This window comes from Nicotiana tabacum, chromosome 5 (assembly GCF_000715075.1).
Source record: "Nicotiana tabacum cultivar K326 chromosome 5, ASM71507v2, whole genome shotgun sequence".
In the NCBI taxonomy this organism is placed as follows: Eukaryota; Viridiplantae; Streptophyta; class Magnoliopsida; order Solanales; family Solanaceae; genus Nicotiana; species Nicotiana tabacum.
Window position 1 is genome coordinate 98,065,673 of NC_134084.1, and position 23,499 is coordinate 98,089,171.

Sequence of the window (23,499 nt, forward strand, 5' to 3'; positions counted from 1 at the left end):
AATTTTATTGTAGGATTTAACACTGCAGCAACACCAAAAATAGGGGGGATAGGCAAAAAATATTTTTTAAACTTAGCTTTCATAGAATTAATAGCTTGTTGATAAATTACCCCACCCTCTAAAAATTGAGTAAATAAATCTGCAAGTGCTGCAATATAAACTAAACAGTTAGAAATAGTAGGATAATATTGCCCAGATAATTCATTTGTAGCAACATGAAATTGTTCTAAAAAGTCTACAAGCATTTTAACATTAGTCCAATCTTGATTTGTAAGGTGCTCATCATCATCATCATCATCACCTACACGAGCATTATACGTTGCACTTATTGGGTTTCTATATTCATATGCAACAACTAAACTTTCATACATGTAATTCCATCTAGTCGGACAAGGTTTAGGAACCTTTCTTTATCTAGATTTTTTAAAATAATCTCTAAGTCTACTTCTACGGTTTGAATAAATTAGCCAATTAAGAGCCATTTAAACTTTTCAATTTCTACATTTAAAACTTTCATACCATCACCGATGATTAAATGGTAAATATGACAAATACATCTAACATGAAAAACATTACTAAATGCAGGATTTAGTGTAGTTGTAAGCAAACCTATAGCATTAGTGTTACTAAAAGCATTATCCATTGAAGCCGATATTATTTTATCTCTAATGCAAAAATATCTATAAATATCTGCAACTATGTTAGCAATAAACTTACCTGTATGGCGTGAATTAATTATTCTATAAGCAATAATGCACTTTTGCATTATCCAATCCTCATCTATCCAATGACTTGTAACAGTTAGATAATCACAGTCATTACCACTTCTACCAATATCAGTAGTAATAGCAAGGCGACAATCTATATAAGTAAATAAATAGCGCAAATATTGTTCATATTCATGTTTATATTTATAAATATCGCTCTTTACGGTTGCGCGAGGCCATCCTTTATAAGTAGGATTAAAACTCTTCTAATATAATGCACAAAATGAGGGTTAGAAGGGAAACTATAGGGTAAGCACATAACAGTAACCATTTTTACCAACTCTTCATGATCTTTATTTGGATCATAATATAAAATGCCACCGGTAATAGTGTTAATTCCCGGTTAAACTAGATTTGACCCTGTACTAGGGTTAACCGTAGTATCTACACTTGTCCCCTCTTGCGCAACTTTCATTTGTAAATATCTAGCTTTATCTCTAGGTTGTTTCTTTATGTGTCTAGTCAAAGTACCCATATCGCTACAGTCTTCAATATATTTATGAGCCATCAAAGACCCACAAGTTTTACACCTAGCCTTATTTTGTTCTCTTAGTTGAGCAAAAAAGTGCCAAACAAGAGATGTTTCGGGCCATTTAGAAGGTTGTTTATTAAAAGTAGGGGTTACTACAGGAGGGTCAGGCGGGGCATCAGTTGATTTATTAATAGGACTAGTAGGTGTATCATCTAAATCCGGTTGCGTTTCATCTAAATCATCTTTTTCCTCATCCTTTTCAAAGATATTTTGATTAGGATAAAGAGCTGTAACGACCCAATCGGTCATTTTGAGCTCTAGCGCGCTGTTCAGCAGTTTGAGGCCATGGGCAGTTTTCTTTCAGGTATTACGACTTGTGCGCGCGGCTGGAATTGAACTTCGGGAAGTTCAGAGTTGATTTGGAAAGAGAATTCTCATTTCAGAAGCTTAAAGTTGAAAGAATTAACCAGGATTGGATTTTGAGTAAACGACTTCGGAATCAGGATCTGAAGGTTCCAGCAGGTTCGTATGATGATTTCGGACTTGGGCATATGCCCAGATCGGGTTTTGGATGACCTGGAAACGTTTTGGCGCATATTGTGGAAGTTAGCATTTTGGAAGAAATTTCATAAGTTTGGCTTGAAGTGCATTTCAGTGTTATCGATGTCCGTTTGAGATTCCGAGTCTGGGAGTAGCTCCGTATGGTGATTCTAGAGCTGGGAGAGCGATCGGAAGTGAATTCGAAGGTCCGTATGTCATTTTGGAGCCATTGAGCTAAAGATAGAAATTTGAAGGTTTTTGAGAAGTTTGACTGGAAGTGGACTTTTTGATATCGGGGTCGGAATCCGATTCCGGAAGTTGGAGTAGGTCCGTGATGTCGAATATGACTTGTGTGAAAAATTTAAAGTCAATTGGACGTGATTTGATAGGTTTAAACATCAAAAGTAGAAGTTTGAAATTCTAAAGTTCATAAAGCTTGGATTGGAGGTCGATTCGTGGTTTTAGCATTGTCTGATATGATTTGAGACCTCGAGCAAGTCCATAATGTATTTTGGGACTGGTTGGTATGATTGGTTGGGGTCTCGAGGGCCTCGGGTGGATTCTGGATGGTTAACGGATCGAAATTGGAAATTTTGAGAAGTCTGAAGGATTGCTGCTTCTGTCATAACCGCATCTGCGGTTCTCCCATCACAAAAGCGGCCTAGGGCGGCCCAGGCTAGGAACCGCAGATGCGGCTCCCAAGCCGCAGAAGCGGCTTCGCAGATGCGGTCCCAGCCCCTTTTCCCCTCTTTCGCAGATGCGGCCCCTTCTTCGCAGATGCAGGACCGCAGATGCGGTCCCTTGATCGCAGATACAGAAATCGTTGGGCAGTGAGGTGCATTTAATATGGGCTCAAAGTCATTTTTGCTCAATTTCACTCACATCTTGGGAGATTTTGGAGCTCTTGGAGAGGTGGTTCCATCATTCATCATGAGATAAGTAAGTTATGCTAGCTTTGAGTTAAATACAAGGTTTATATATGGATTTAGACATGGAAATTTGTAGAAAACTTGGGGTTGAGGGAAAATCTAGAAAATTGATATCTTGGAATTTGACCATGATTTTGGGTATGGAATTTAGAGAAAATTATATACTTGAGTTCGCGAGGATATAGGTAAACTTATTCTTCGAAAATTTTGGAAAATCCGGGCACGTGGGCCCAAGGGCATTTTCGTTAACTTTTCGATCGGGGTTAGGAATTGTTATAAATTGGATTGTAATGAATAATTGAGTATATATTAATGGATTGGTATCATTATTGGCTAGCTTTGGAGCTTTGTTCATCGGTTCGAGTCTTCGGAAGAACGTGGAATGCCGGTTATGGATCTTCGGAGCGAGGTGAGTCTCCTTTCTAACCTTGTAAGAGGGAATTGTCCCCATAGGTGAAATAATTGGTTATGTGCTCCTATTTGTGGGTCTATGTACGCACGAGGTGACAAGAATCCGTGCATAGCTACTATCATGCTATTGTCCGGGTAGTCTAGGACCCAAAAGCATGATGTACCTGGAAATATTTGTAATCCTATTGTCGGTTTGAATTGCTTAAATCACATCGAATTAGTAAGTGAATTTCTAAAAGGAATAAACTTCCTTTTCTTAAATTGTTAAAAGAGAATTGGCTTTTATTTGGATAAATGTTCCCCTATAAATTCTTAATTGACTGTTTGAGCATGTATTTCTATGTGTACCTGCGTCGCATGTAGGATTCACGAGTAGGGTATTGTTTATTTATGTTGACCGTGTCGCAGGTATGATGCACGACCGGGGTAATAGATGCACCTATGGTTCGCGCCGTTCGACCCTCGGCAATGCACATTTTACATTTCTGTTGTATCGGGCCGTACAACCTCGACAGGATGTGTGCATGCTTGTAGTGTTTGCCTTGAGACTTATTGATATTGATATTTGCTCTCCCTGACTTGAGATATTTGAAAACTAATGGATTTTGAATCCGAAGACTTTTAATATGAAAAGGAACTTTCACCTGTTCGTGACTTACTTGAAATTTCTGTCATTCTTAATAAATCCATGATTATTTGCATTAATAATATATCATTATTTGGACTATTAGTAAGTGTCGAAGTCGACCATCTCGTCTCTACTTCTTCGAGATTAGACGGGATACTCATTGGGTACACGTTATTTTCGTACTCATACTACACTTCTGTGCATTTTTGTTGCACAGGCACATGCGTCTCTAGTGGCCTACTGGGCATGATAGCATGGTTGACACGGAGACTTAGGTGAGTTGGACTTCTCGAGGTGACCCGCAGCTAACAGAGTCTCTTTCAGTTTTCTGTATTTATTTTTTGTCCAATATTGTATTCCGGATGGTTGTGGTATTACATTATTTGCTAAAAATTGCTCATGCACTTGTGACACCGGGTTTTGGGAGGATTTTTGGGTTATTCAATATTAGGTTTGTTAAAGACTTCATGGGTATTTTTGTAATTTTTATTATTCGCTATTTAATGTATAAAGAAAAGATTTTAAATAAATACTAAAATTGGAATTTAATTAAGTATTTTGGTTGGCTTGCCTGACAACGGTGTCAAGCGCCATCACGACTCTTAGTGGATTTTGGGTCGTGACAACATGGTATCAGAGCACTATGTTCCCTTAGGTCTCACGAGTCATGAGCGAGTCTAGTAGAGTCTCGTGGATCGGTACGGTGACGTCTGTGCTTATCTTCGGGAGGCTACAGGGATGTTAGGAGTACTTCCCTTCTTGATTTCCTCATCGTGCAATTTGATTCCTTTGAGGCTTATGCCTTTATTTCTTTCCTACTCCATCTTATGCGACGTAAAACGCTTGTTATAAATCAGGAGTTGAAGAATTTTAAAGGTACTTCAGATGTGGTGCGAGATGTTTCTCCTGGTATAGTTGATTGGACTATTATCGTCGCCTTGTGGAAGGGTATTCTATTGTTTCATCCCAGTAGCGGTAGTTCTGAGAGCTCTGAGGCTAGGCTCAAGTTGCCATGATACTTATGAACGATTGTACCGCAGTATTGATGTGATGGTAGGATGTCTGCCTATGTGTCGGAGTAGTGAATGACTTGAAGGGAGGTTTACTCAGTGCATGATCTAGAGGTTCGGTATTTTATTCCCGGCAGGGAAAGGCAATCGGGCAGAGAGTGTTCTGGTTTGGGTTGATGGGTAACAGGACTTGGCATTTTCGAGCGTAGTGGAATGTTCATCTGTGATGTAGTGTTGTCGTCCTCAATGGTATTTGTTAAGTTCGCCGGTGTTATGGTCTTCTACAATTCGCCTTGGGGTAGGACATTGTGAAATAATATTGGAGAAACTACAGTTAGATATCGTGGGGTAAGGTGGTTTAGGATTGAATAAGTGTTTCTAATATTGGTGGCTAGAGAAAGATGATCTCCGGAAAGGGTTAAAGATAGTAGCGATTTGTGGGTTCGAGTGCTACGAAAGTAGATTTTATTAAGGCAACAACTGAGCAACAAAGGATGAAGACGAACATGTGGGAGTGTCAGGCGGTGGTTAAAATTTCTAGAAGGCCAGGTATAAGAAGCAAAGATCGAGTAGTCAATTAAAGGGATGAGTTCCGCCAAAGTCGGAGAGTGGCAGATGTTGCATATGGGCTTGGTGGAGGATGACTATGCACCTTAAGGAGAGTTGGAACGATTTGGGAATTTTAGTGATTTGGTGATTGGGGTCTGCGGATTTAATTTTGAGCAGGGGCTATCATGCAGCAGGAAATTTAATATAATGGAAAGGAGCTACTGGAAAGGAAGAAGGATACAACATGACTTTGAAATAGAAGGATGTTGCCGCACATTTAATTGATGTCCACGAGGGGTGAATGGACTTGTGTAGCTAGAGAGTGAGCTCGGACTCAGGATGGGTTATTGATGTCGAAGTAATTGTACCCCGTGCAGCAGCGTTGGAATATGTCGGGAAGTGATTTCCACAGGTGGGTTATTCCCTGTGAGCAGGTTAGCGGTCGCGTGGTTGGCGAAGCTTCTGTGAAGAATTCTATTGGTTGTACCGCAAAGAGATCGGTCGCGCAAATGTGGTTGATGATTCAGAGTATAAAAAGGGGGATTTTTACAGAAAGATTCCGAGAATATTTACGGTTGGTTGCGCATGGTTATGTCAATAGGAGATAAGGAATCTTGGTGAATTTCAAAGTTGTGTAACAGTGGCTTCAAGCTAAGTGGGAGAGTCCCACTGCCTATTATTGGGTTGCATGGTTAACTACTTGCGAGGTTTCTACTTATTAGCATATTGATGGGCTATTTTAGCTACGAGAAAGGGACACAAGTGGTAATTTGAGCAAAGAAATTGTTAAAGGTGTGTTATGGTTGGCCTTACTGGCTAATGTTCAGGCTTTGGGAAGATTCTGGATTCATGCTTCGTGCAGAGGCGATTTACAAGGGAAGTGATCCGGTCGAGTGCTTCATTGAGATGGGTGTCCCCGTGCCAGCCGAGCCTGGGAGTTGATTATATTCGGGACCAAGCCAGAGTGGGTGACTCTCAACAATGGTCCTAGTGAATTCAAAATTTAAAGTGTGGTGCCTAATGATTTCGAGCCTACAAGTACAGTTAAGAATCAAGCTTTTGTAGAAGCTTATGAGAATAGGCCCAGAATGTTCTATGATGTTTTGACTTGCAGTACAACATTTGGGAAGAAAATGAGAAAGGACTTCAGATTCTTAGAAGGATTATCAGAATGGGCATACCAGTTGAGGATGCGAATATGCGCACAAGGGAGGTATGAAATGGTTCGTGGGATCTGAGACAGCATGGTCTCGTGATTCAGGGTCACTCGGGATGAGTGCGGATGGAGTGTACTATGTGCTGAATGGTGTTATTATTATTTCAAAGGCCATCAAGGGTAAAACTGGACGAAGATAGATTGGTTAGCCATAGTTGAATTGGCATATTGGTGGTAGTGATCAGTTCCTTTAGCATGATCAAGTTATGCAAGTGATTTGAAACGGTACGCGTGAGGCTTGTCGGCCGCCGTAATTGATGTTATTCAGAAGTATTCTACTGTTATGGCCTATCATGTGTAGGCGGATCCCGGAAAGGCTATGGTGCCTTAGTCCACTACTTAGAGATTTGCATATTCTACGGTTGAGAACTCACCTATGTGTTGCTATGGTTCTCCTGAAGTGAGTTAAATGAAAAGTTTTATATGATGATATGTTAGTCTATTAGTGGTTCCGGAGTTATGATGAAAAGCGTGTTCTATCGTATATTGGCATGTTGGGTGCAGTGAGTGGTATGAAATTTGAAGTGAGGATCAAGGTTGCATTCTGGTGTTGACGAGGATGTCACGAGCTCGGATGAGCAGGAAAGAGGTTTTGATGTTTAAAGTAAGTTGGTATTGTCTGCAGCATCACCTAGGATCCGTGTTTTGTGAAAAACGCTTCGCATCCTGGTTAAGGATCTCTTGATCGCTTTTCAACGTTAGTGCAGTTGGTGGTTTAGATGTACAGACTTGTTACCTGTTACGGAAAGTTATGGGAGCGTGCCCCACGGGAAGGTTGTATAAGTGTGGCATGTAGTCGCTTTATTGATTGAAGAATTAAACCAAGTATGAAGATTGTGGTGATATCGTTAATTTGAGAATTGATGCCTGGAGGGAACTCTACTTATTGGGTTGTGGACTGTGGAGGATTACTCCGGTTATGATGGTTGTTCTTGTGTGTTATGAGAAAAAGGGGAGTTATTATGGGCTTTTGAAAGGTTATTAGCCTAGTTCAGTGCGATTAGAATCAACTTGAGGTTTGTGGATGGATTTAAATGTGAATATGGGTCGTATATCAGGCCGAATGTGTTCATTTCAGCATACCGCTCCTTATGGAGGTGTATTCAGACATGGGGTGTTATTCTGTCGTCAGCTATTTCATGTAATGATGTATGGCGCCATGTGAGTCATGAGACGGCTTGGTGAATTGCTTATGTGCTAAGGTTCTGCGTAAAGATGATGTTATATGAGCAGAATGGCTCTCCAGATTCAAATCGTATATCGCACCTCAGATGTGCTTGAGTTTGTAGCTTATAACACTATATGTCTCCTCAGGGATGGTATCATGCACTTGACGTGCTGGTGACTGACATTCGATATTTTGTTTTAATGAGCAATCTGGCTCGGTGTGTAACTCTTTATGAATTTTATGGGTGGATCGGGTGGCATGCTACATGGTTATGTTATATGGATCGGGTTGCGCGTTGCAATAGTGTGATGCTGAGTACAGTTCCCCGTATCTATTTTTTTATGTGTTTGGTTTCCTATTTTTGGTGAGGAAAGCTCGTATTAGTTGTGTGCCTACATCGCATGTATGATTCACAAGCGGGGTGTTTGTTTAATTATGTTGGTCGCGTCGCATGTATGATTCGCGAGCGAGGCAATTGGATTTCCTTTTCAGAGTTCGTTTCCTTTATGTATCATGTTCGAATTGGTAGCCTATTGGCACATTGGGATAGCATATGAGACTTTTTGATCATGTCCGGGGTGTCTTATTGCCCGAGCAATTCATACTGGGTGAGACAGGATCCTTGAATTTGGGATCAGTGCAATCTGACTATATGAAGTGCATTAAGAAGCTAAGACCATTATTCGGTTCAGAATGAGGTGAGGGTTCTTGTCAGGAGTATAGACCCAATGATTTGTTGATTCGGCAGTTGGTTATGAATTTCTACATATCATTTCCGTCGTGGCGGTATTGTAAGAGCTAGAGCAAGACCTATGCAAGTCATGAGGTGCAATGGGAGCATCAGATTCGTGGAATTTCGAATAATGTGATCAAAGAGCATTATTGTGGTCCTGTGAGTAAAGTGGTGCAAGGTGTGAATTCAGCTAAGGTATGCAGTCATGTTTTGCTGCTGCGTGTAGTTATTGATACGACGAGTGTATGCTGGAACAGGCCTGGCAGAGAATTCCGGATGTTGGAATTGGGCTCTAAGGCTTATTTACTTAAGTGAAAAAGGATATCTTCAGATTGATCAAGCTAGAGTGTGCAGCTGAGTTGTGGTAGCATGGGTAGGTGCTCGAGGTGTTAAACAATGACTTTAGACTACTCCAGCGCAGTTCTTAGCACGTTTGAGGACGAACGTATGTTTAAGTGGGAGAGAATGTAACGACCCGACCGGTCATTTTGAGCTCTAGCGCGTCTCTCAGCAGTCTGAGGCTATGAGCAGTTTCCTTTCAGGTATTACAACTCGTGCACGTGGCCGGAATTGAACTTCGGGAAGTTCAGAGTTGATTTGGAAAGAGAATTCTCATTTCGGAAGCTTAAAGTTGAAAGAACTAACCAGGATTGGATCTTTGAGTAAACGACCTCAGAATCGAGATCTGAAGGTTCCAGCAGGTTCGTATGATGATTTCGGACTTGGACGTAAGCCCGGATCGGGTTTTGGATGACCCGGGAATGTTTTGGCGCCTATTGTGGAAGTTAGCATTTTGGAAGAAATTTCATAAGTTTGGCTTGAAGTGCATTTCAGTATTATCGATGTCCGTTTGGGATTCCAAGTCTGGGAGTAGCTCCGTATGGTGATTCTGGAGCTGGGAGCGCGATCGGAAGTGAATTCAAAGGTCCGTAGGTCATTTTGGAGCCATTGAGCTAAAGATAGAAATTTGAAGGTTTTTGAGAAGTTTGACCGGAAGTGGACTTTTTGATATCGGGGTCGGAATCGGATTCCGGAAGTTGGAGTAGGTCCGTGATGTAGAATATGACTTGTGTGCAAAATTTGAAGTCAATTGGACGTGATTTGATAGGTTTAAACATCGAAAGTAGAAGTTTGAAATTCTAAAGTTCATAAAGCTTGAATTGGAGGTCGATTCGTGGTTTTAGCGTTGTTTGATATGATTTGAGACCTCAAGCAAGTCCATAATGTATTTTGGGACTGGTTGGTATGATTGGTTGGGTCCCGGGGGCCTCGGGTGGATTCTGGGTGGTTAATGGATCGAAATTGGAAATTTTGAGAAGGCTGAAGGATTGCTGCTTCTGTCATAACCGCATCTGCGGTTCTTGGACCGCAGATGCGGTTCTCCCATCGCAGAAGCGGCCCAGGGCGGCCCAGGCCAGGAACCACAGAAGCGGCTCCGCAGATGCGGCCTGGAGACCGCAGATGCGATCCCAGCCCCTTTGCCCTTCTTTCGCAGATGCGGCCCCTTCTTCGCAGATGCGAAAATCTCTGGGCAGTGAGGTGCATTTAATACGGGCTCAAAGTCATTTTTGCTCAATTTCACTCACATCTTGGGCGATTTTGGAGCTCTTGGAGAGGTGGTTCCATCATTCATCATGAGATAAGTAAGTTATACTAGCTTTGAGTTAAATACAAGGTTTATATATGGATTTAGACATGGAAATTTGTAGAAAACTTGGGGTTGAGGGAAAACCTAGAAAATTGATATTCTTGGAATTTGACTACGATTTTGGGTATGGAATTTAGAGAAAATTATATATTTGAGTTCGTGAGGCTATGGGTAAACTTATTCTTCAAAAATTTTGGAAAATCCGGGCACGTGGGCCCGATGGCGTTTTCGTCAACTTTTCAATCAAGGTTAGGAATTGTTATAAATTGGATTGTAATGAATAATTGAGTATATATTAATGGATTGGTATCATTATTGGCTAGCTTTGGAGCTTTGTTCATCGGTTCGAGTCTTCGGAAGAACGTGGAATGCCGGTTATGGATCTTCGGAGAGAGGTGAGTCTCCTTTCTAACCTTGTAAGAGGGAATTGTCCCCATAGGTGAAATAATTGGTTATGTTCTCCTATTTTTGGGGGCTACGTACGCACGAGGTGACGAGAGTCCATGCGTAGCTACTATTATGCTATTGTCCGGGTAGTCTAGGACCCAAAAGCATGATGTACCTGAAAATATTTGTAATCCTATTGATGGTTTGAATTACTTAAATCACATCGAATTAGTAAGTGAATTTCTAAAAGGAATAAACTTCCTTTTCTTAAATTGTTAAAAGAGAATTGGCTTTTATTTGGATAAATGTTCCCCGATAAATTCTTAGTTGGCTGTTTGAGCATTGTATTTCTATGTGTACCTGCGTCGCATGTAGGATTCACGAGCAGGGTATTTGTTTATGTATGTTGACCGCGTCGTAGGTATGATGCACAAGCGGGATAATAGATGCATCTATGGTTCGCGCCGTTCGACCCTCGGTAGTGCACATTTTACATTTCTGTTGGATCGGGCCGTACGACGTCGGCAGAATTTGCGCATGCTTGTAGTGTTTGCCTTGAGACTTATTGATATTGATATTTGCTCTCCCTGACTTGAGATATTTGAAAACTAATGGATTTTGAATCTGGAGAATTTTAATATGAAAAGGAACTTTCACCTGTTCGTGACTTACTTGAAATTTCTGTCATTCTTAATAAAATCCATGATTATTCGCATTAATAATATATCATTATTTGGACTATTAGTAAGTGTCAAAGTCGACCATCTCGTCTCTACTTCTTCGAGATTAGACGGGATACTCATTGGGTACACGTTGTTTTCGTACTCATACTACACTTTTGTGCATTTTTGTTGCACATGCACATGCGTCTCTAGTGGCCTACTGGGCGTGACAGCATGGTTGACACGGAGATTTAGGTGAGCTGCATTTCTCGAGGCGACCCGCAACCAACAGAGTCTCTTTCAGTTTTCTGTATTTATTTTCTGTCCAATATTGTATTTCGAACGGTTGTGGTATTACATTATTTCCTAGAAATTGCTCATGCACTTGTGACACCGGGTTCTGGGAGGATTTTTGGGTTATTCAATATTAAGTTTGTTAAAGACTTCATGGTTATTTCTGTAAATTTCATTATTCGTTATGTAATGTATAAAGAAAAGATTTTAAACAAATACTAAAATTGGAATTTAATTAAGTAGTTTGGTTGGCTTGCCTGACAGCGGTGTCTGGTGCCATTACGACTCTTAGTGGATTTTGGGTCATGGCAAGAGCATTCATAACTTCTTCATTTAATTGTTGACCTGGTGCAACATCATGGAAAAATTGACTATCGGAAAATTGAAAATAAGGGTTATCACTATCAAGAATAACAGGTGGAGGAGGACGGGTAACAGGCCTGGGTCGGGGAGCCGGGGGAAGAGTAGTAGCTTGGCGACTAGATTCACCAATTTTAAATTTTCCTTACCCTCACCACCAAATATTTTTTTCAAAGAAAAGTCCATATTAACTATAATTATACTAACTAAAACCAACAAAACTATAATATTAAAACTTAAGAGTTGGAACGAGTTTACCAAATTGACGAACAACTTCTTGAAAATTGAATATCGTTGAAGACTTGAATACTTCAATTCACCAACTTCACAATTTTTCACGAAATTGCAATAATAAAGTAAGCAATTATAGAAGAAAATTAGAGAGAGATTGATGAATTTGTGAGTAAAAATGAAAGAATGAGGGGGTATTTATAGTTGAGAATAGAGAAAAAGTGTAATTAAAAAAAGATTAGGGTTAAAACAAAGTTTGGGGGCCAAATGGCTATTTTTGAAAGTGCCAAACGGCTAAAAATCAGGCCAACGACTACATTTTAAAATTCTGACTATTGGCCCTTTTTGAATTTTTTTTAAAAAAAAATAGCCGTTGGGCCTGTTTGGCCCAGTTGAACTGCCCAGGCCCGCTTGCCGGTCCCGGGCTCGCGGGCTTTTTGGTGAGGACCGACCCACGTGGGCTTTTTGGACCGCTAGAGACCGGCCTGTTTGAACTGGCCTGTTTGGCCCGCTTGCACGCGGTCCCGGGCTAGGCCCGGCCCACAATACACCCTTATTGGGAAGTCGCTCGAGCTAATCCAATGCCTTCCCTCTAAGTGAAAATGGGAAGAGTCTCAACCTAAGAGCATCATCAGCCACATAAGTTTGCTTGCTCCCCCAACATGTATCCACGAACCCCTTAAGATGTTTGTAAGCATTTTGATTTGCAGCGCCCGTGAAGTACCCACATTGCTATAGTAAGGTCAACATCACATTGCTTATTTGAAAATTGCCCGCCCAGATTCGGGGTGGGACAATAACACTTGCATAGCTTTGGTTCGGAAGCACTCTAGGAGCCACTCTTGGAGGTGGCGGAGGAGGACCTGGGATATTGTCATTAACATTAGCATTAGCCCGGCGGCCTCTACGTTGTCCTTGAGGTACAAGAGGCACCTTATCATTTCCGACATCATCTACCTCCTCCCCCGCAATCACATTTCCAAGAGGGTCATTGGCGTTGTTCGCTGCCATTTGGTACCTGAGTTGTGACACAAACAAAATTAGTAACAAAAAAGGAAAGAAGAACAATACACAAAACTATTTAGATAGATAGCCAAAACCGTTAGCTCCCCGGCAATGACGCCAAAAAGTGATCGAGGCCAACCCTACACTACTATTCAGTAGCGAGAGAGGGTCGAAGCAGCTTTTACCCGATTAAGGTTGGGATCGATTTCCACAGGGAGCTAGAAGTTGGAGTCGGGTGTCTGTCTAAAGTGGAGTTGTGTATGTGTTCCAAATTGCACTTCTTAACATTTTTGGGTTTTTGATTTACTTCTAATTTTATCAAACTACAATGCTAAATTAAACTAGAATAAACTAAAAGTAAACTATTGCGAGTTGTTCAAATGGTTAAAAGGCACTAGGGTAGTGACTTTCGCCTAGGTGGTCAATTGACAGATACTTGAGCCTAAGGCATGATTCACATATTTGGGGAGTATGATATAACCATTGCACAATTTTACTCACTCTACACCTCTCGGTGGTTCGAGTGATTTTGCCAGAATTGACTTTCTCAAGACCAATTGGGTATGCAAATTTGCACAAGCAATCAAGGTTCAAGTCGGGTATTATTATCTCTAGGTTTAACCCTTTAATTGGGGCTATCAATCTCTTGAGTACGCCCCAATTCCTTGTTGGACCAATTTCAGAGACTTAGGCTCTCTTTCTTAAGAAGAGCCAAAGTCAACTAAACACAAACTAGTATTTGCAACCACCAATTCAGCAATTAAACATAAAATTAGTCCAAATATCAAACACCCATAGTCAATCTAGCCTGAAAACACAAGACCCATCAATTACCCACACTAAGGTTGAGCCACAACCCTAGCTTATGGGTCTAGCTACTCATAATTAGAGAAGAAAATAAAGAAATAGATGAAGAAAAACTCATATTAATTAATTGCTAAGATAAACTAGAAGATTCAATGTTGAAATGAAGCTAAAGTTACTCAAAATAGCTAAAATATTCGAAGTCACGAGCGCAGCCCAGTACCAAAACTATCTGATAATCTAAAAATGGGAAAAGAAGCTATTTATACTAAGCTGAAAAATCTGGACAAAATACCCCTGCGGGGCTAGTGCAGACCGCACAAAATCACGTGCGGCCGCACTAAGTCTCTTGAGTTAAAATTCAGCTCTCTGAACTTGGGCAATGTGGACCACACAGAATCGAGTGCGGCCGCGGTGGCTTCTAGTGCGGTCCGCATGAAATGGAACGCGGATCGCATTGGCTTCAATCTCCAAACTGACACTTCTCTGATCCTTGGTTTTTGCGGACCACACTAAATCGAGTGCGACCGCAGTGACTCCAATGCGGACCGCATTAAATCTTATGCGGTCGCATTGCCTGTTGGCCTGGAAGTCCACCTCTCTGAACCTCACTTGTGCTGACCGCACAGAATGGTGTGCGGCCGCATTGAGCCTACTTTGCCTAAGCTTGTCTTGTCTTGGTACTTGTGCAAGTTTCACTCCTTTTTGAGCCGATCTTTGACATCTTGTCACTTTGTTGATCAAACCTGCAATCAAGTACAACTTGTGAGCTTTTTGAGACTATTTTATACAAATTTCTAATCAAAACATAAGCAAGAAGAAGTATAAAATGTATCAAAATCCCTAGTTATCACTGATCAATTCTGGTTTCGATCGTCGGGGACGTCGATCTCAATGGGTACCTCAATATCCAAACTCGGTAACTTGTCTTCGTGCTTAGGCCTGATCCATTACGAGGCTGACTCTCGATGCAGATCTCTGATCTCAAAATAATGGCAAAATCGGGCGAGCCCAATTTTACCCGTATACAGATATCATTGTGGGTATAGCCTGCTTGTTCTAGGTAGTGTCTCACCTTGAAAATCTGTTGTACCACCCATGATGCATTCTTAGGGTCAATATTCCAACCTATTCTCCCTTTATATAGTATGTGTTGACTCAAATGAACCAAAACTTTTCCTTTCTCCTACATATATTTCACAGTAATTTCCATATAGTTGCTTGGTTCCGACAATTAACATACAGCAAATTAAGGCCATCAGCTGCTTTAGGAGTACATATTTTATTCCATGCAATCAAGGACTACCTTGTGAATTCAGTAGTGCCTATCCATAGGAATCTTCTGCAGATTGTCTCTATAAACTGGACAAGCGTTTTTTGGAAGAATGAACACTTGAGCCCAGAAAGTTTGAATGGCATATAACACACTCTTGATCAATTGTGTTTTGCAATCATATGAGAGAAATTTAGTTGTCCACGAGGTTATTTTTCCCAGCATCTTTTCAATAAGAGGCTTACATTGCAGAATCAACAGTCTCTTGGTACTTAGGGGCACAACCTAAGTACCTTAAGGGTAGCTCTCCTCTTCCAAAAATTTAAAGTTGCCATAATCAGCCCCTCAGTATTATGACTCCAAAATAGATTGAGCTCTTGTTGGAGTTGGCTATTAGTCCTGATGCTTTAGAGAATATTTGGAACTTATCATGTAAAGCCTCAACATTTCTATTTTTCGTTGAAAGCACCAAACTGAAAAAAATGAGAAAAACTCATGTGAACTTATAATTCTCCATAACTAGGTATCTAAAAAATATGCTTTAATTAAGTTCCGTTTTTTTGGGTAACTAATTATGTTCCATTTAAACTAGAATCTTGTTTTTATATTTTCATTCACAAAATGACTTAAGACATCTTCTAGATTTACGCATATTTTTTTGCCCAATAGTAATACTCATTTCTTTTCCGTTTACCACATTTCACCAACAATTTTGATTCCCGGCTGAAAGACTTGACAGTAGGCCCGTGGGGGTTTAAAATTGTATACTCGACCCCCCGTGAAAATGGCGGAGCTAAGGCAGAGAACGGCAGAGATGGAAGCAACGATAGATTCAATTGGCGACGACCTACTCCACAACATCCTCTCTAAGCTTCCAGCCTTAGTCTGTGCAAACGCCGCGTGTGTTAGCCGCTCATGGAACCTCATTATCACTACTCTCCTTTCTTCCCCTAATCTCTACTCTGCATTTTTCTCAGCTCTACTCTATTTATAATTCGACACCTTTGTATTTCTTTACAAATTTCTTTGATATTATTTTAGTATGTTTAAGTTATTCAACTTTTAAACTTTTCCTTAATTAAGCTAAACTTTCATTTATTACCTCAATATTTTGCTTTCACCATCACTAAGATAATATTCCATTCATTCCAGTTTCATGCGACACTATATTCTTATTATTCCGTTTAAAGCATAAATGATACTTTTTTATATTTGAAGACATATTTAAGACCACAACTTAGCCTCAATCCCAAACAATTGGGTTCCGCTATATCAATCTTTACCGACCATATTTGAAAAGAAAGAGGGGTTGCAGTAGGTTTAGGTTGATTGCCAGTGTAAAACTAGCCAATTTCATAAAAAAGTGGTAGTCAAAGTCTTTAACAAAGTAGTAATAGTGCCAAACAAATTGGGACACCAGGAGTTCTTCTCTATTACCTCAAAATTTTAGTTTCTTGCATTTCTGTGAATTTAATGGTTTATAAATTGAATTCTGATGTAGGGTACTGTAAATAGGCTGTTGACAAGGTTTTAGCAAGACCTATTCGACCCCAGTTCGTCATTGCTTCTATTAGTCCTTCTTTTAGTTTGCATCAAGCTCGCCCACTTCTATGTGCTCTTCAATCTTATTATTAATGAAAAATCACAATTTCTTAAGTACAATTATGAGGTCTCTTTGTTCTATTTGCATTTTCAGATGTTGTACGTTGCTGTCCTCTGAAAAAGTTTTGTTCTTGATTTCATCATTCCACTCATAGTTTTCTACATTAGAAATAAGCTGTGTATGTATGGTGTGTTCTTATTTTGCAGATAACTTGAAAATTTGGCTCCAAAATTCCAACAATTACTCTAGTATCTCAAGGAATTTTTGGGCGCAATGCAGTTAGTGATGAATTTGAAGAGGTTAGTATAGATGCTAAGACGAAAAATAAGTTTTGCTTTAAATTTGTGTGCTTGAAGCAGCCTCTTTATCTCCACAAGGGTAAGGGTAAGGTTTGTGTACATATTACCCTCCCCAAACCCCACTATGTAGGATTATGTTGTTGTTTTAAATTTGTGTGCTTTTGTTTTTGAAAACTGAAGTAGATAATCTTCCAGGTCCAATGGGAATTTATTGAGGATGATGATGATACTCATGCTATCCTTGGGAATGAGAACCGGGGAGTTTTACTAACTGTTGGTTTCTTTCCAGGATTGAAAGTCAGTTTGATGCCATTGTTATCGAGAACTCAGGTAAAATTTTATTCTAATATTTAACCCTGACATATTTAGAAATAAGTTCGTGATATTGAGAGGATGCTGAACTTTTATTATGGAGGTTGATTTGTGAGATAATGGTTAACTTGATTCGTAATGGTTTTAATTAATACGCTGAGCACAAATCTCAGGGAACTCAAGCACAGGGGCGGATGCAGAGGGTCAGTAACGGGTTCAATTGAACCCATAACTTTTGACGCAGAGTAAAGATTTATGTGTAAAAAATTCCTTAAAATTGTAAAAATAATAGATATGAACTCATAACTTTAAAAATATAATAGGTTCAATGCTAAAAACTTTATAGTTGATCCCATAGAGTTTAAATCCTGGATCCGTCTCTGCTCAAGCACTCATGGTTGATGAATTGTAGTCAATATCAGGGAACACCCATCCTCTCTTTCTGGTTTCGCATCACCGACGGTTATTTTGTTATTTTCTGTAAGTCGAATGTCTCATTATCTTTCCACCTGAAAGAAAGACGCTTATATCTTTACTCATCAAAGTGATACTCTGTATCTGTAATTCAGCTTTTTTCTTCGGTTCATTTTTCTCGTAAGTCATTTACATGTTGGTGGTAGGACCAGGAAACTGACGTGAAACCGTTCTTCAAAAGTTGGGTGAGTTTTTCATCAACAAGCTTCTTGCTTTCCACTCGTGAGAAACTTTATTTTCTTACATTTAGGACCCGTTTGGCCATGAGTTTTGCCAAAATAAATTTGGAATTTATTTTCAAAACTCATGTTTGGCCATAAATCTTGTCCACATTTTGGCAAAATTTCAAGCTAGCGTTTGGCCATAGATCCCAAATTTACTTTGAAAAATCTGATTTGGGTGAAGTTTGGTTTGAAGATGAAAATGTGTTTGGACATACGTTTTCAAAACATATTTCCCAACTTTATTTTAGAAAAACATATATATAATTCCTAAGTTTGAGATTTTGGCCCAAAATCAGCAATTGGGGTGATTTTGGGATTTGTGGTTTGAGATTTTGGCCCAAAATCCCAAATTTATTTTGGCAAAACTCATGGCCAAACGGGTTCCAAATCTCAAACCCCAAATCCCAAAATCACCCAAATTGCTGACTTTGGGCCAAAATCTCAAAACTTGGGAATTATATACATGTTTTTCTAAAATAAAGTTAGGAAATATGTTTTGAAAACGTATGTCCAAATACATTTTCATCTTCAAACCAAACTTCACCCAAATCAGATTTTTCAAAATAAATTTGGGATCTATGGCCAAACGCTAGCTTAGTGTTCTCATAAATCATCAAATTCAAGGTTCTAAGGTCATCTCCAACCTTACCTCCATTCCCCATAATGGAGGCAATTTTTGGGGCAATTTAGCTCTAACCCTCCCCCATTTTTGTCCCCAAAATGGGGGATGAATAGTGTTCCCTCGAATATGGGGTACATTATTCATCTCCCCCATTACTGTTCATCACTTTTTTATTATTATTTTATTATTTATTTTTTTAATTTATCTCTTTATATATACCTAATTATGTTTATGTAATGTCTTTATAATATTAATTTTACATCTTAACTTAGGTGTATAATTTTGATAAATTAATTTTCGTGCATTTATTATTTTTATGTGAAATTGTAAGTTAATTTTATTATACGTTATAATTGTACAAATATATAATTATCTCAAAAAATGAATGGTATAAAAGTTGGAATTTGTTTAATGGAAATTAAAAAATGAAATTGAAATGAAAGATAATAATCTATACTATATTAAAAGCACGAAGGCCTTTAGCGAAATGTCGTTCGCCTTTTTTATCCTTTAAAATTAGAAATATTACTGGACAAAATAGTCATTTAATAATTTTTTCCTAATATTTAGGATATTAAAAGCAATTAAAATTGTGATTACTAAATTTTTCCTTATTTGAACTAGGTAAAAATTCCTAAATTTAGCACTTTAAAATCAAATAAGATTTTACTTTATGAGAATTCCCTTTTTTATTTGAAGTATGTTATAACAAACTATATTTACGGCTAATCATCCTATTAGGGTTTTGGAGTCAATTATCATATTAGTCAACAGAAACTTTGTCGATAGTATGGTTTTATTTTACTAAGCATTCTTAGACAGGAACTATGACATATTTGTGTTTATTAACTTGGATTTTAGTTATGCTTAATGATTTTATTATATTTTTAAGAGTCAATTTTCTTATCTTTTACTTTGTGGTGCATTCATAATTCATGGTTGATTATTGCTTCAATTTGAATAAAAGTCTTGTTTTGGATTTTTTTTTTCTTTACTTTGCCATACCAATATCTTGATATGTTTGTTTGCTTATTAGTATTTTTTACTTCTGTTTTTCATCTCTTTTTATATTCTTAACTTGGTATAGTCTAATTCTTGTGCTTTCTTTCTTCCAATTTTAGGTTACAGTATCATGTCTTAGAAGCTTTTGGACCTAAAACAATAAAGTATATACACAACAATGAGTAAAATTTTGTTTCTGTAATTTATTTATTTGAATTGTGCGAAATAGCTATAACTCTTTATTCTAATTCCTGCGCAAAGACGAAAAATTTAAATATTTAATTCAATCTACTATTTATCATGATTTAGTTATTTAAATTATTGATGTTATTATGAAAAGATTTTAAAAACAAGTATTATTAAGTAAAAATATATTATTATTTTTAGCTGGTTAAAATTTATTTATTTTCATTAGTCGGATAAGAGAAGACAGTTGCACTGTCGAATCTTCATAAACTGGTCCACGAAATAAAAGGAGAAAGATAGGAGTAAAGCTTAAGCGAGCACTGAAAGTCTTGAATTATTTTTCACGTGCTAAATAGCACTTGAAGAAGACCCGGTTTGGTGCCCCTCGTATTCATTCTTTCTCCTCTTTTATTCAACATACTTTTTTTCTGTAAGCATACGTTTTATATATATTATTTCTTTATGGCTTTAACCATTATTGGATATGTTATATAATATTCCCAAGAATTTTTCTCTATACTCTTTTACTAATTGCTGCCACACTAATTCTACCTTAAACAAATAATTTAATGTCATCGAACTAAAATTAAGGTAAAGATCAATAATAATAATTTAACTGAAATACCAGCTAGTCCCGCCGAAAGATATAGAAATCGATGAAAATATGTTTTAATATTTAATGCCATAAAAATTATGAAAATATTTTATTTTAAAGACTTAAAGTTGTGCTTCTAAACTGTCGAGCTCAAAAAAATTGAATTTGAATAATTACCTATTCTAAACATATATTTGCAAGTAAAAATATTGTTTTTATTTGTAAAAATAAAAAACGAGCAATAACAATCATAATACGAAGAATTGCATGAATCTATTCTTAAATGTCTTCCTGATGCAAATTTTTTTTTAAAAATTTTGTCTCTGAATTCCAACATGAATTTAATTTTGGTTACATATGTATGATAAACATGACATTATGATATAGAGAAAAATTATATTGAACGCCACAAATATAAAATGAAGTTTATAGCTGAAAATCACCATTCATCATTTTTATAAATTGATATTTTTTATTTTCTTATTTTATAACTCAAGCACATTATTATTTATGTGTTTCTTTAAAATTTTATACTTATTAGTATAGGATACACGCGCAACACACGAAGTATAATAGTATTAAATATAATAATATTATTGATGTTATATCCATATTTTAAGTGTTTAAGAACTTTCTAATCTCAAGTTTAAATAGTTTTTTCTTTTTATTTTTAATATATTTTTTTAATTTTTAATTATTTTTCTTATTTCTGCTATAATGTTATCTAATATGTAATATTATCACATTTCATGTAATTTTTCTACTATATTAAAAGCACGAGGCCACTATTGAAATGTCATTCACCTTTTTTACCCTTTAAAAGTTAATTTTACATTAGACAAAATAGTCATTTAATTATTTTCTAATATTTAGGACTTCAAATTCAACTAAAATTTTACTTAAGAATATCCTAATATTTTGGACTACAAATTCAATCAAAATTTACCTTATTAAATTTTTTTTCCTTATTTGACCAGTTTTTATAAATATCCTTTTAGAGTTTAGTACGTGGCCCCTATTTCTTTTTTTTTTAATTCTTAGCCTATGATGTATGTAATAGTATTTTTTCTCCAAATTAACAATAATTGATTACTTAAAAATATGAAGCATCCATCAGCAATGCATGTTCGCTTTTTTCTTGTTAACTTCTTAAGAGTTTTGATTTAATTTTAACTTTAAATTTCTAGAAGTCTGAACTAATATGGTGTTAATTTAGAAATAAATTATGCTACGGCCATACTATGTGAAATTATAACTACAGTTAATTTTTTAATCTTACGGTAAACTAATGTATTTGGAACTTTTCGAATAACTATAAATTTGTCATTTTCCTCCCTATAATTTTGAAAAATTGACCTCAACATTGTGAACTCTTGAATTTCAAAGTATTTATTAGCAAAGTACATTCAGAATGAGTTTAGAATAGTATTAACTTTTATTTGGCATTGGATGAACGTGCAAAGAAGGGAATTTAGACCTAATCAATAAGAATCCAGACAACTTTTTTACACATGAAGAGGTTTATTTGGCTTGTCTATAATTTTGATTAACTTTGAATGAACAATTATTTTTTTGTATAATGACATTATGAACGTAAAGTTTACAAAGAGATGCAAGATGAGATACAACAAGCGGAGAATGATATTTATAATTATAAATTCTATAAAACTAATTACACTAAATTCATTCAGAAAATGTTGAATTCAACCATATATTGTACGAATTTACTAATATATATTTTCATCATTAAACATATATTGAGTTTAGTTTAACCTCCATTGCTAATTTTTCAATAATTTATGTATATGTTTTATATTGATTAATGTAATGCACACGTGCAACGCATGTACACTAAAACTAGTATAATATAGAAGAGAGAGAAGAATATAAAAAAGTTTGGGGAAAAAAATAGGGAATGGTTGGAGTAAGTTGTCCCTAAAATGGGATAAAGGTTGGAGATGCCCAAAGACAAAAAAGGAGGCAGCGTTGTCTATTTCCTTGATTCCGTTAGATACATCACAAAAGTTCAAGTTATATTTCTGTCCATTTTTTCCTTTCCATAGATTATGCCTTTTGCCCAGAGACTATCATTGTGGGTGAACAAGGTTCACAGTTCTTATACCAAGGGGAAACCACGGTAAACCTTTCTAATAACGAAGAATACAGTTCTGCTGTTGTTGCTCTTTTCTTTCTCAGGGATAGAGGCAAGCCTCCTGGTATGGAAAAACCACAATGACGATGGAAATACTTTTTTCTTTTAGGGGATGAAGTTAATTATTTTATTATGTGAAAAAGGGTAGCCCCCACATACAAGGTGTATATGAAGGTAGACGATACTACAGAAAAAGACATGAATAGGCTTCAGGTGAGGGAGAGAAATGTGTGTAAAAAAATTGACTAATGCTGTTGTGGGCTGTTGGGTTGTGATGCAGGCAAAGTTTGTCGAGCAGACATCGTATATCCATTGAGTTGGGAAAATTGTCCACATGTTGGCTTCTGAAAAGTGAAAATTTTGTAGGACTTGACCTCAAGCTTGGCTTGGTGCGAAGATCTATGAAGTTCCCAATTCCAATGAATTTTGTTGTGGTAAAATATCAAATTACTCATTCAATTACAAAGAAAGGGATAGATTTGGCTCTTTTCAGATCAATTTAATTTCTCAACTAATGATTAACAAAAGAATGGAAAGCTGGCAATAATTTCAGTTATCCTTGTACACGAGCCTAAAGAATAGGTGTGGTAAGTATTAAAAGAAAGCGAAAGAAATAAAGGACTATCAGCTACACACAATGGGTATGACCTAGGCATAGCTATGCTACACTGATGGGTTTACACGACTGAGATAGTAACAAGGAGAGCTGGAAAAGGAACAAGTATGTTTAGCCATTTGATCCTAGCTCATCAAACTTCAATACCAAACACTTAGCAAACACATTGAACTTCTGACTTTGAGAAATTATGTAGGCCTGGACTTAAAACACATTGAGAGAGGGGTGAATGGACTAAGATAAGGCTGAATTGCAGGGAAATAGTAGCATCTTAATGCTATTTTAGGTGCTTAACAGAATGTGAGGAAGTGCAGAAACAGTGAGAAA

General features: G+C 37.4%; 1 pseudogene; it reads left to right on the top strand.

Annotated features, from left to right (window-relative positions):
* Positions 1-15,721: 15,721 nt before the first annotated feature.
* The window catches only part of LOC142180874 (F-box/LRR-repeat protein At5g63520-like), a 46,997-nt pseudogene continuing 39,219 nt past the window's right edge, over positions 15,722-23,499 (top strand).